The sequence below is a fragment of the Pristiophorus japonicus genome, chromosome 20, assembly GCF_044704955.1.
Source record: "Pristiophorus japonicus isolate sPriJap1 chromosome 20, sPriJap1.hap1, whole genome shotgun sequence".
Classification (NCBI taxonomy): Eukaryota; Metazoa; Chordata; class Chondrichthyes; family Pristiophoridae; genus Pristiophorus; species Pristiophorus japonicus.
In genome coordinates this window covers 55936497-55948332 of record NC_091996.1, presented here as the reverse complement: position 1 = coordinate 55948332, position 11836 = coordinate 55936497, and the positions used below count along the sequence as shown (strand labels likewise).

The window sequence follows — 11836 nt, the reverse complement described above, 5'->3', positions numbered from 1 at the left end:
CTTCTGTCTTCCTGTCTTTCTTCTACTGAGCTGCTTCTAGCTTGCATATTTATATCCATAGTATGAATAAGTTTCCGCTGGGCCGGGGTCCGATTATCAATATGGTGCTTTGTTTAACTGGCCGTGGTGATGAGTTTGAATGGCTATTAATTTGCACACGGAGTTGACAATGCAAAAGATATTTCCTTATGCTGAATGCTCTGTTATCCAAAAATGTGTATTTCATAGGGTCCTTTGTTGTCCGATCTTTGACAGACTTGTAGTCTCTGGGGTATCAATGTTTTTGTCTTTATGCTAACCAACTGTCGGCCTTGATCAACATAGATTGCTTTTACTGAGTGATGAGTCATCACTTGCCTCAGGCTGGTGCCTGTTCCCCTCCCAGGTAATCCAACAGTTTGTTTTACTTTAAAACAGTTTGTTTGCGGCCTCTTCCTGTGTCTTGTTTCAAGAAAAATTGGTGTATCTTAAAAAATAAAACAAGGGACGGAATTTTCCCCTAAAAGAATGGGTGGGTTTGGAGCGTGGGGCAGTTAATGTTGTAAAAATGGGATTCCTGACCAGATCCCGCCTCCAACCCACCCAAGTCCGTTTTTTCCAGTGGCGGGACGGGCCGGGAGGGGGAGGGGTTACCTTAATTTAAATATTGTAATGAAGCTGGAAGCCTCTTTTTCCCCATCCATTTTGTGTTTAACTGCCTGTGGACGGGTTTCACATGATCCGTGAATACCCGGCAGTTAAACAGAGGCAGGAACAGCTGTGTCCAGGAGGTAAGTGAGTTTGCCCCTACCTCCTGGATGCGGAATCCTTACCTAACACAACCCCTGCAATCGGAGAACCCCCATCCCCTCCCCGGGTCTCCGATCAACCCCCACCCCGCCCAGGCCTCCACCGAACAATGATGATCAGGCCAGCCATGATCCTCCGACGGCCAGCCCTGATGCTCTCTCCCCCTCCCCCACCGCGATGCTCCAGCCAATTTCTCCCCCATGATCGCCAATCCATCCCTCCCACCCTCCCCCGATCCCCAGGTGACTACTTAGCTAACAACGCCCCCCCCACATCGCACCCCACCCCCCACCCCCTCCCCTCCCCAATCCCCGAAGCTGATAAAGTCGACAGGGCCTGCAGGAAACCTGGCCTCCCATGTTTCCCGCCCGCCTTGGAGGCCGCCCCCACCCCCAACCCGCCTCCCGGGAGAAAATTTCGGCCAAGGACAGGGAAATGGGATTGCAGAGTCAGGAATGTCTCCCTGCTGCCTCGTTTCCATGGGAACGTTTGCAGGCCGTGGTTCAGGCCCAGTCCCGCCCATTTGGGGAAGGCCCAGGTAGCCCTGGAGTGATATAAATGGGCCATTGTCTCAGTGTTAATCTTCTCCCCTCTTACTTCCTATCATTAGTGGCCGGGGAGAATCAGCCCCTTAATCCCTATGCGTCAGAAGACATCTATAATGCATTGTTGAAAGAAACCAGAGAGCAGGTGTGCAGGGCAGCGAGGACAGTTTCTGGCTTTCATGGTGAAGAATTCCTTTTTCACCTCGTCTCAGTGCTGATTTCAGAGCCAAGCAAGAGGTATAACTGCAGGAAGTGGCAATGAATCTTGCGTGTATTTCTACTTTGCCAGGTGACCAACAAGTTGGGGCCAGTAGACTGCTCAGCCAGCACCCAGTATCGCGTAAAATCTTCAAATTACTGTTGTGTCCAAATTACGAGTGTTAATTTCAGTATCTAGGAGATAATGGAAAGGTTTATTATTTTGAAACAGCGACAGTGTAACCTAATGAAGTCTGCTGTGTTTGCTGTTATAAACTTGATTTGTAGTTGAGGCCCGAGATATACATTCCGTCAGAGCTTTATTTGTCAATTTCTCTGTCAATCAGAACAGTCTAGAAAGTGCTGTTGTCACCCATACCATATCAAGTGTGTCCCTCATCATTAAGACGGTTGATTTTTCACCCTGTGGCCTTATAAACACCACACTGAGGAATGTAAGAGCAGGGCCATTCAGCCCTTGTGCCTGTTCTGCCATTCAATTAAATCATAACTGATCTGTATCTTAACTCCCTCCATGTGTCTTGGTTCTGCAGCTCTTAAAAACCTGGCCTCAAAAAATCTAGCCGTCTGAGTTGTGAAATTTTCAATTGGCCCATCTTCAACAGATTTCTGTAAGGAGTGATTTTGAGCTTTCCGCGACCCTTTGTGCGAAGAAAAGTTTCCTGGCCTTCTGCCTGAACTAGCTCTAATTTTAAGTTTATGCCCCTTGTTCTGGACTTCTCCGCCAGAAGAAATAATATTAAAATGGGGCCAAAATTCCCTTGTCGCGCGTCTCCCGTTAGTGCCTCCGGGCGGGGCCGCTACCAACTCCCGTGAAACTGTGCGGGAGATAGCGGAGGCGCAAATGCAGTCGTGCCGCGCCCCACTCCGGACATTGGCTAGCAGTTCGCAAACTGGGCCACGCACCCACAGCGGGGCGAACATTAAAGGGAAGGCTCACTGCGCTGCCATTTTTATTTTCCCGACTCACCGGTCGAGCCACTGACGAACGATGTCACGGGGTCCGGCCTGCGATCGTGCTGCTCGGCACTCCATTTCGGTGCCAGGCTGCGACCACGGCACCCCCTAGCCCTGGTGGCCCAGTCGAAGCCATCAAAGGGCCGTGCAGAGCTTGCAGAGTCCCTCCCCTTTAGGCGTTGAAACGCGTCAGTACTATGCGGATAATTGCTCTGCGATGTGCCTGCGTAGCGCCCCCGATCCCGCCCCAAAAGGAAGTGGAGCGCTGACATTGGGCTCCACTTCCTGTGAGGGCATTAACCTTAATTTCATTTCTGGGGCGGGACTTCTGCACCGGGCTCAGAATGTCCAGCCTCAGAGAGGTTACCGCCCCCAACCGTGGCGATAGCCAATTTCGCCCCCAATTTCTCTCTATCTGCTGTGCCAATTCTTTTATCTGTCTTAAACACCTCAATTAGATCACCCGTTAATCTCTTGTACTCAAGCGAATACCAACCTTGTCTATGCAACCTGCCCTCATAATTTAATGCTTTTAGCCCTGATGAATCAGCGCTGTACCCCCCACCAAAGCCAGTATATCCTTCCTGAGGTCCGGTGCCCAGAACTGGATGCAGTGCTCTAGATTGCGTCTAACCAGAGTTTTATATACTGTCATACAGGTACAACAGCTGAAATCCGGCAGCCTCGGGACCAACTCCGAACCGATTTTCGGGTTTTGCCGGATTTCGGACCTCGCTGTTGACACTCCTCACCGCCCACCGATCCTCCGCTCCTCACCACTCGCCGATTCTTGCCACCCGCGGTCTCCCAACGGTACGCTTTTAACCAGTTTCCTCATCCCTCACCGCCCGATGTCACCATCTTGGTCGTCTCAAAACTGTGCAGTTTTCGGACAATTCCAGTTTTCGGAATTGCGGATTCGGGACGTTGTGCCTGTATAACTTCCACTCCATTGTATTCTCGCCCTCTTAAGATAAAGGCCAATTTTCCAATAGCCCATTGATTTACTTTTAGTACCTGTGCAGTAGCTTTTAGTGCTGTTTAGATCATGTTTTAGCTTGTAAGGACTGTGAAAATGCTTGAGGAAGCAGACCTTTGAATTCCAATAGTCTTAGCCTCCTGTCACTGATGTGCAAGCAGTTTATGTCTTTGTTCCATTGAATTGCTGGCATGAGTGAGGAGCATTAAACAATAGGATTTCACTTCCACCGATGCGGTAAAACCCCAGCATTCAACTGATCTTGGAATGCCACTGTCCACCTGCAGGAATGGACATGTGGAAAGTGTACAATCACTTTCTGTGCATTATATCCTGATAGTCGGAGGAAACTGGATTGCCAATTTACACAGCCCGCTTTATCCAGTCACATACGTGTTAAACTACTTTGTGACATGGGTAATATACAGAATGGTTTCATCATGTGTATGATGCCACCACATCATTGTGCACATTTGTTTCTGAGGCACTGTACTGGATTAAGCTGTTAAATTGGAATAACTACCCAAGCATCAGCCTATCTATTTCAATGGTTTGGGCCTAAAGTAACAGCTGAATCAGATGCCATTCGAAACAATTGTACAGTTGGGTGCCTAATTCAGATCAGCCATGATCTTTTTGAATGGCGGAGCAGGCTCGAGGGACTAAATGGCTACTCCTGTTCCTAATTCTTATGTAATTCACACGATGACCAGTGTTCAATTTTTGTAAAAATTCTTAAAGCAAATGCCATCACTTTTTAATTCTTTGCTTACAGCATGTTTTTCTTATACTTCATCTACACATGAGAAAATGCTAAAAATATAAATCTTTACCCTCCTCTCCCTTCCTTCCTCTGTCTTTCCATCCCAGGTATCCTTCCACTGACCAAATGAACATTGATTCGATAAAGATGTAAATATTGCTCAGCAATCGCTGGTGAGCCTTGGCTTTAAATTTAATTTGGAGTCATCGCCACCAGAAGTCATGCTTTGATTACACCCTATTATTTCAAGTACATTATGCTCATCAACTGTAGTCTACAGCTTTTCCTCGTGTGTCTTGCTTGTGGTCCTCTCTGTTTGGACTTCCAGCTCAACGAGGTCAGATCGGTTGTGTGCTTTTATAGCAGCCGTCTCAGACAATCTAGCATGAGTAATATCTGCTCCTGGAGGCTGGCAGCCAAGCCAGTTCCCATTCTTGTCGATCTTTCAACTAACTAGTTGTACTCTCGGATTCTGCAGTGGCATTGTTGACTAAAGCATTGCAACATCAGGTTTATTCTCCTGACCGTTAATACTTCCACTCCTGTCCACTTCACTTTGGATCTGTAAACATTTCTGGAAGACTTTATTCAGTGTAAGCTTTGAAACTGTGGCTGTATATAGTAACATCACGATTCCCGGTCAGAATAGAAATGATTGAGTAATTCCCCCATCAATCACACCTGGAGACCGCACTGCTGTAAGTAACTTGGATTGATTTTGCACACATAATTTGTATTACGTAGCTATCCCACACTCACTGTTGCAGAAATAATCCTGCTTTCATCAGGTGTTTCGGTCATGAGTTCTCTATGCTGCAGTTCATTGAGAATCCGTTTAATAGATTCTGTTGGATGAGTACATAGACTCTGCTTGCTGTCAGTTCTGCCATAAGCACCGCCCTGCCTCCAGCTCATTGGCTGACACAGTGCAATCATTGGTTGACATAGTGATATCAATACTCACTCCGCTGAAATATTCAGCAAAGCTTCTGTTATTTAATCCATGTTTGGAAGAACATTGGGTGGTAAAAGAAATCACTGAATTGGTATCGGCAACACTGATGGTGCCAGTTATGTTTCACATAAGTCTGATTTGAAGCACCCTCACGAGGCTGCTGCACAATTAATTATTTTGTAATCAGTCTCTCTTCCCATCTGTTCCATGTTCCCCAATGCCTCACTCCAGCTTTCCTTCAGGCATTATCACACCTCTCCATTATGCTCTCTACACTTTTCAAGCCCCATACTTGCCTTGCCTGAGGCAGTTTTGTGTAGCCCATGATCGTTCTGAACACAGCTCTTCCCCGCAGTGAAACAGGACCATATTGATTGTGAACTCCAGTAAGATGGAGACTGCCCTTGGCAACCACTTCAAATGCCGGCAGTGTTGTTACTGATGGCAATAACTCTGTTGCATGGTATTTCTCAATCATTAAAGATCTGGGGGAGAAAGAGATAGATAGCATAGACATAGACACATAGGAAGAAAGGAAAAAAATAAAAATACAAGTGTTGGCAAAGCAACAGTGGAGAATGCTGATTTTTTTTTCACAGTCAGCCGGGTGTTTGAGTATCTAGAACAAGCTACCGAGAAATCCAAACAGGTAGATTTTCTGTTTGCTTTTGAGTCCCTGTAAGATTTTGTGATTTTTTTAATTAATTTTTCTGCGTGGAAGTGGTGAGTTATGTTTAAGTGTTGCATTTTAAAACAATGTGAACTAGCACGGGCCGCAGCCTCTGTGACAGAGAGTGGTGGAGGGGAACTGGAGGGAGTTGGGATGCTACTGAGGCAGGTATTGACGAGGTTTGCACACTGAACAGGGGAGCATTAGGCAATTGTTATCTTGTCTTATCCGCACCAATTAGGCTTGGGATGATTCTATTCATGTGAGATCAACGCAAGGAGTCTGTTGAGAACATACTCCAAGGAGAGGGGAAAATCACTTTAGTTGATAGGTCTTCAGATGAATCTCTGAGTGCGGAAAGAGTTGGACATACCACTCTTCCACTTCCTGTGAATTCCAAAAAGAGAAAAGGAGAGAGGAGACTCTTGTGAGTCAGTAAGGTTTTAAGCAAGACACAAGTAACCTTCTGGAAATATTAGGGGACCGAGGGTCGAGTGAGAAGAAGGAACTGAAGGAAATCTTTATTAGTCAGGAAATTGTGTTAGGGAAATTGATGGGATTGAAGGCCGATAAATCCACAGGACCTGATAGTCTGCTTACAAGAGTACTTAAGGAAGTGGCCCTAGAAATAGTGGGTGCATTGATGGTAATTTTCCAACATTCTATAGACTCTGGATCAGTTCCTATGGATTGGAAGGTAGCTAATTTAACCCCACTTTTTAAAAAAGGAGGGGGGAGAGAAAACAAGGAATCATAGACTGGTTAGCCTGACAATGGTAGTGGGGAAAATGTTGGAATCAATTATTAAAGATGAAATAGCAGCGCATTTGGAAAGCAGTGACAGGATCGGTCCAAGTCAGCATGGATTTATGAAAGGGAAATCATGCTTGACAAATCTTCGAGAATTTTTTGAGGATGTAACTAGTAGAGTGGACAAGGGAGAACCAGTGGATGTGGTGTATTTGGACTTTCAAAAGGCTTTTGACAAGGTCCCACACAAGAGATTAGTGTGCAAAATTAATGGTATTGGGGATAATGTATTTTCGTGGATAGAGAACTGGTTAGCAGACAGGAAGCCAAGAGTAGGAATAAACAGGTCCTTTTCAAAATGGCAGGTGGGGTACTGCAAGGTTCAGTGCTGGGACCCCAGCTATTTACAATATACATTAATGATTTAGATGAAGGAATTGCATGTAATATCTCCAAGTTTGCAGATGACACTAAGCTGGGTGGCAATGTGAGCTGAGGAGGATGCTAAGAGTCTGCAGGGTGACTTGAACAGGTTAGGTGAGTGGGAAAATGCATGGCAAATGCAGTATAATGTAGATAAATGTGAGGTTATCCACTTTGGTGGCAAAAACAGGAAGGTAGAATATTATCTGAATGGTGACAGATTAGGAAAAGGGGAGGTGCAATGAGACCTGGGTGTCATGGTACATCAGTCATTGAAAGTTGGCATGTGGGTACAGCAGGCGGTGAAGAAGGCAAATGGCATGTTGGCCTTCATAGCGAGAGTATTTGAGTATAGGAGCAGGAAGGTCTTATTGCAGTTATACAGAGCCATGGTGAGGCCACACCTTGAATATTGTGTACAGTTTTGATCTCCTAATCTGAGAAAGGACATTCTTGCTATTGAGGGAGTGCAGCGAAGGTTCACCAGACTGATTCCTGGGATGGCAGGACTGACATATGAGGAGAGACTGGATCGACCAGTCTTGTATTCACTGGAATTTCGAAGAATGAGAGGGGATCTCATCGAAACATATAAAATTCTGACGAGATTGGACAGGTTAGATGCAGGAAGAATGTTCCCGATGATGGGGAAGTCCAGAACCAGGGGTCATAGTCGAAGGATAAGGGGTAAGCCATTTAGGACCGAGATGAGGAGAAACTTCTTCACTCAGAGAATTGTGAACCTGTTGAATTCTCTGCTACAGAAAGTTGTTGAGGCCAGTTCGTTAGATATATTCAAAAGGGAGTTAGATGTGGCCCTTATGACTAAACGGATCAAGGGGTATGGAGAGAAAGAAGAAATGGGGTACTGAAGTTGCATGATCAGCCATAATCTTATTGAATGTGGTGCAGGCTCAAAGAGCCGACTGGTCTACTCCTGCACCTATTTTCTATGTTTCTATGTTTCTATGTAAGCAGGAGATTGCAAGGTGCAGGCCTAACCCTGGGGCCAGTAGCTAAGATATAGGAGGTCAGCCATATCAGTTGGAAGTTGTCCAGAAAGAAAGTTAACACTAAAAACTTAGTCAAGCATCATAAGGGAAATGGTGTATGGTTTATTACTTTTCACTCTGTTTTTTGAGGAGCGAGTTGACATTGAGTGACGTAGGTGAGGTTTTATTTCAACTTTTTGAGGAGCTAACAAGGAGGGTCGATGAGGGTTGTGCATTTTATATAATTTACATGGTCTTCAGCAAGATTTTTTACAATGTCCCACATGACAGACCATGGGATCCAAGGGAAAGTGGCAAGTTGGATCCAAAATAGACTCAGTGGCAGGAAACAAAGGGTAATGGTCGACAAGGGCTTTTGTGACTGGAAGGCTGTTTCCAGTGTGGTTCCGTAGGGCTCAGTACTAAGTCCCTTGCTTTTTGTGGTACATTACAATGATTTCGACTTCAATGTCAGGTGCATTTTTAAGAAGTTTGCAGATGACACAAAAATTGGCCGTGTGGTAGATAGTGAGGAAGAAAGCTGTAGACTGCAGGAAGTTATCAATGGACTGTTCAGGTGGGCAGAACAGCGACAAATGGAATTCAATCCGGCTGAGTGTGAGGTAATGCATTTGGGTTGGGCTAAAAGGCAAGGAAACACACAATAAATGGTAGAATACTGAGTGTAGAAGAACAGAGAGATCTTGGAGTGCATGTCCACACATCCCTGAAGGTAGCAGGATGGTTAAGAAGGCATATGGGATACTTTCCTCTGTTAGCCGAGGCATAGAATATAAGAGCAGGGAGGCCCTGTTTGAACTGCAAAAAACATTAGGTAGGCCACAGCTAGGGTACTGCGTACAGTTCTGGTCACCACATTACAGAAAAGATGTGATTGGACTAGAGAGGGTACAGAGGAGATTTAAGAGGATATTGCCAGGACTGGAGAATTTTAGCTATGAGGATGGGCTGCGGTTGTTTTCTTTGGAACAGAGGAGGCTGAGATAAGACTTGATTAAGGTGTATAAAATTATGAGGGACATAGATAGAATAGATAGGAAGGAACTATTTCCCCTTGCAGAGAGGTCAATAACCAGGGGGCATAGATGTAACGTAATTGGGAGAAGGACTTATGAGGAAAAGTTGAGTAGGTTGGGCCTCTACTCATTGTAGTTCAGAAGAATGAGAGGTGATCTTATCGAAACGTACAAGCTTATGAGGGGGCTTGACAAGGTGGATGCAGAGAGGATGTTTCCACTGATGAGGGAGACTAGAACTAGAGGGCATGATCTTAGAATAAGGGGCCGCCCATTTAAAACAGAGATGAGGAGGAATTTCTTCTCTCAAATGGTTGTAAATCTGTGGAATTTGCTGTCTCGGAGAGCTGTGGAAGTTGGGACATTGAATAAATTTAAGACAGAAATAAACAGTTTCTTGAATGATAAGGGGATAAGGGGTTATAGGGAGTGGGCGGAGAAGTGGAGCCGAGTCCATGATCAGATCAGCCATGATCTTATCGAAAGGCGGAGCCGGCTTGAGGTGCCGTAAAGCCTACTCCTGTTCCTATTTCTTATGGTCTGATGTTCTTATAGTGGAGTTGTGTAGAACTTTTTTCACATAGAGGGTGGTGGGGGTCTCAAATTCACTGCCTAAAAGGGTGGTAGAGACCGAAACCTTCATCACATTTAAAAGGTACTTGAACATACACTTGAAGTGCTATAACCTACACCAAGAGCTGGAAAGCGGGATTAGGCTAGATAGCTGTTTTGTGGCTGGCACAGACACGATGGGCCGAATGGCTCTGTCTATGCCATAAATTTCTTTGATTTCTTTATTTTCTATGAGCTGTTACCATGTCGGTTTACTTTCTGTATGTAACCAGACTGATTCCTGGTATGAGGGGGATTGCCCTATTGAGATTACCTCTCATTCTATCTGTGTGAAGTCAATGACGCCCTGCACCTGTGGGAAGACAGCCAGAACTGCAAACCCGAACGCCCGCTCATTGTGACTGGCATCATCGCAGGCAACTTTGGTGGGCCTGGTGAACAAACCATCAGTCGCCTGTCTTATGCATTTGCATGCTGCCGATTGGGAGATCCTGCAAATGTCTCTGGCATAGCCTTGGAAGCATGTCCACCAGGTCCAGCTGGCAGCAGACCTTGTTCCAAAAGGCTGCAAGTGTCTGCCACCACCTGACGCGACACCCTGAGCCTCCTGACATACTGCTGTTCAGACATTTTGAGAAAGCTGTGGCTCACTGGGCAGCACACTCATCTCTGAATCAGAAGGTTGTGGGTTCAAATCCCACTCCAGGGACTTGAGAACATAAATCTAGGCTGACACTCTAGTGCAGTGCTGCACTGTCGAAGATGCCGTCTTTCAGATTAGACGTTAAACCGAGGCCCCGTCTGCCCTCTCAGGTGGACATAAAAGATTCCTTGGCACTATTTCAAAGAAGAGCAAGGGAGTTATCCACGGTGTCCCGGCCATTAGTGATCCCTCAATCCACATATCACATTGCTGTTTGTGGGAGTAGCTGTGCGTATATTGGCTGCTGCATTTCCTACATTACAACAGTGACTACATTCGAAAAGTGCTTCATTGGCTGTAAAGCTTTGAGACGTCCGGTGGTCGTGAAGGGCGCTATATAAATGCAAGTCTTTCTGTCTGTCTTTCTTTCTGCTATTGCTCTCACCTCTTTCCTGCTGCGGGTCTGTGAACAGCAGGCTGTTGCTGGTCATCTTGGTCCTCAACTGAGGTCCAATCTAAGGCAGCATCAGTGGCACTCATCCTGATCTGATAGATGAAACCTCTAAAGTGTGTAAAGTAACCTCTCAGCAAAAGTTCCCATGAGTAGATAAGACAGGAGCTGAGAGTACTGAGTATTTGTTGGCATATTCTCGCTTCTCGGCCTTTTGGCTAAGATCATGCGTAACTGACCTGACAGGGGAGTAGCCACCATGACCTCCGGGTGGTTCTCCCTGGATCAGGAAGGTATATGCTTGCTTTTTTGGAAACAGGAGGTGGGTGGGGTGGCTTGACCCATCCACCTCCACGGAGGTGTGTGGGGGACCTGACCCATCCACCTCCATGGCACGAACCTGGTATTGCAGTACTTCCAGGAACGGTGCAGTGGCTCTAGGCCTTTTGGCTAAGAGCATTGGCACAGAGTGATCCTTGGCGTGTGCAAGGTGACCTCTGGCGTTTGTGATTTGACAAAGAATTGGAACGATTGGCTACGAATTTAAAAAAAAAAAAAAAAAAATTGTTGGCATATTCTCCTGAGAGTGATTCAGACCCCTCAACTGCCACTGCGTTCTCACCTTGCTTTCTCTGGCGAGTACAAGGAAGCCCGGGAAACCTGTGAACCCGACGTTAAGCACAAAAATCTAGATCAAGATCACTCAAATGGGAGCGATTTACATATGTTGATTGGTAACCCAGCTCCCCCGAGCGGGTTGCGTGCACACAGCCTGACACGCTCCAGTGAAATGTGGAAGCTGGCGGGTTGGAGCCGGCTTCACGACGCACTGACATTTTAGCTGTTTTAACTCTCCACCCGCACCCACACCCCAGGTTAAAATCACCCCCTATGTAATTTTATGCAATACCTTGTCCTGCTCATTCCTCGTGAAAACTCAATGCAACGTGCTCCTTACTGTTTCTTTTGAGGGGCTGTGAATCCAATAGATGTGCTGAAACATCTCAAAGAAAATCAGACATTAATATTAACAAAATTCCTCAAGGTCATTTGGATCTCTCGCCTTGTGGATGGAAACCATTACTGTGCT

At 46.0% G+C, this 11836-nt stretch overlaps 1 pseudogene; it reads left to right on the top strand.

Annotated features, from left to right (window-relative positions):
• Window positions 1-10944: 10944 nt before the first annotated feature.
• LOC139233219 (U2 spliceosomal RNA) lies at window positions 10945-11183 on the top strand (annotated as a pseudogene).
• Window positions 11184-11836: the final 653 nt, after the last annotated feature.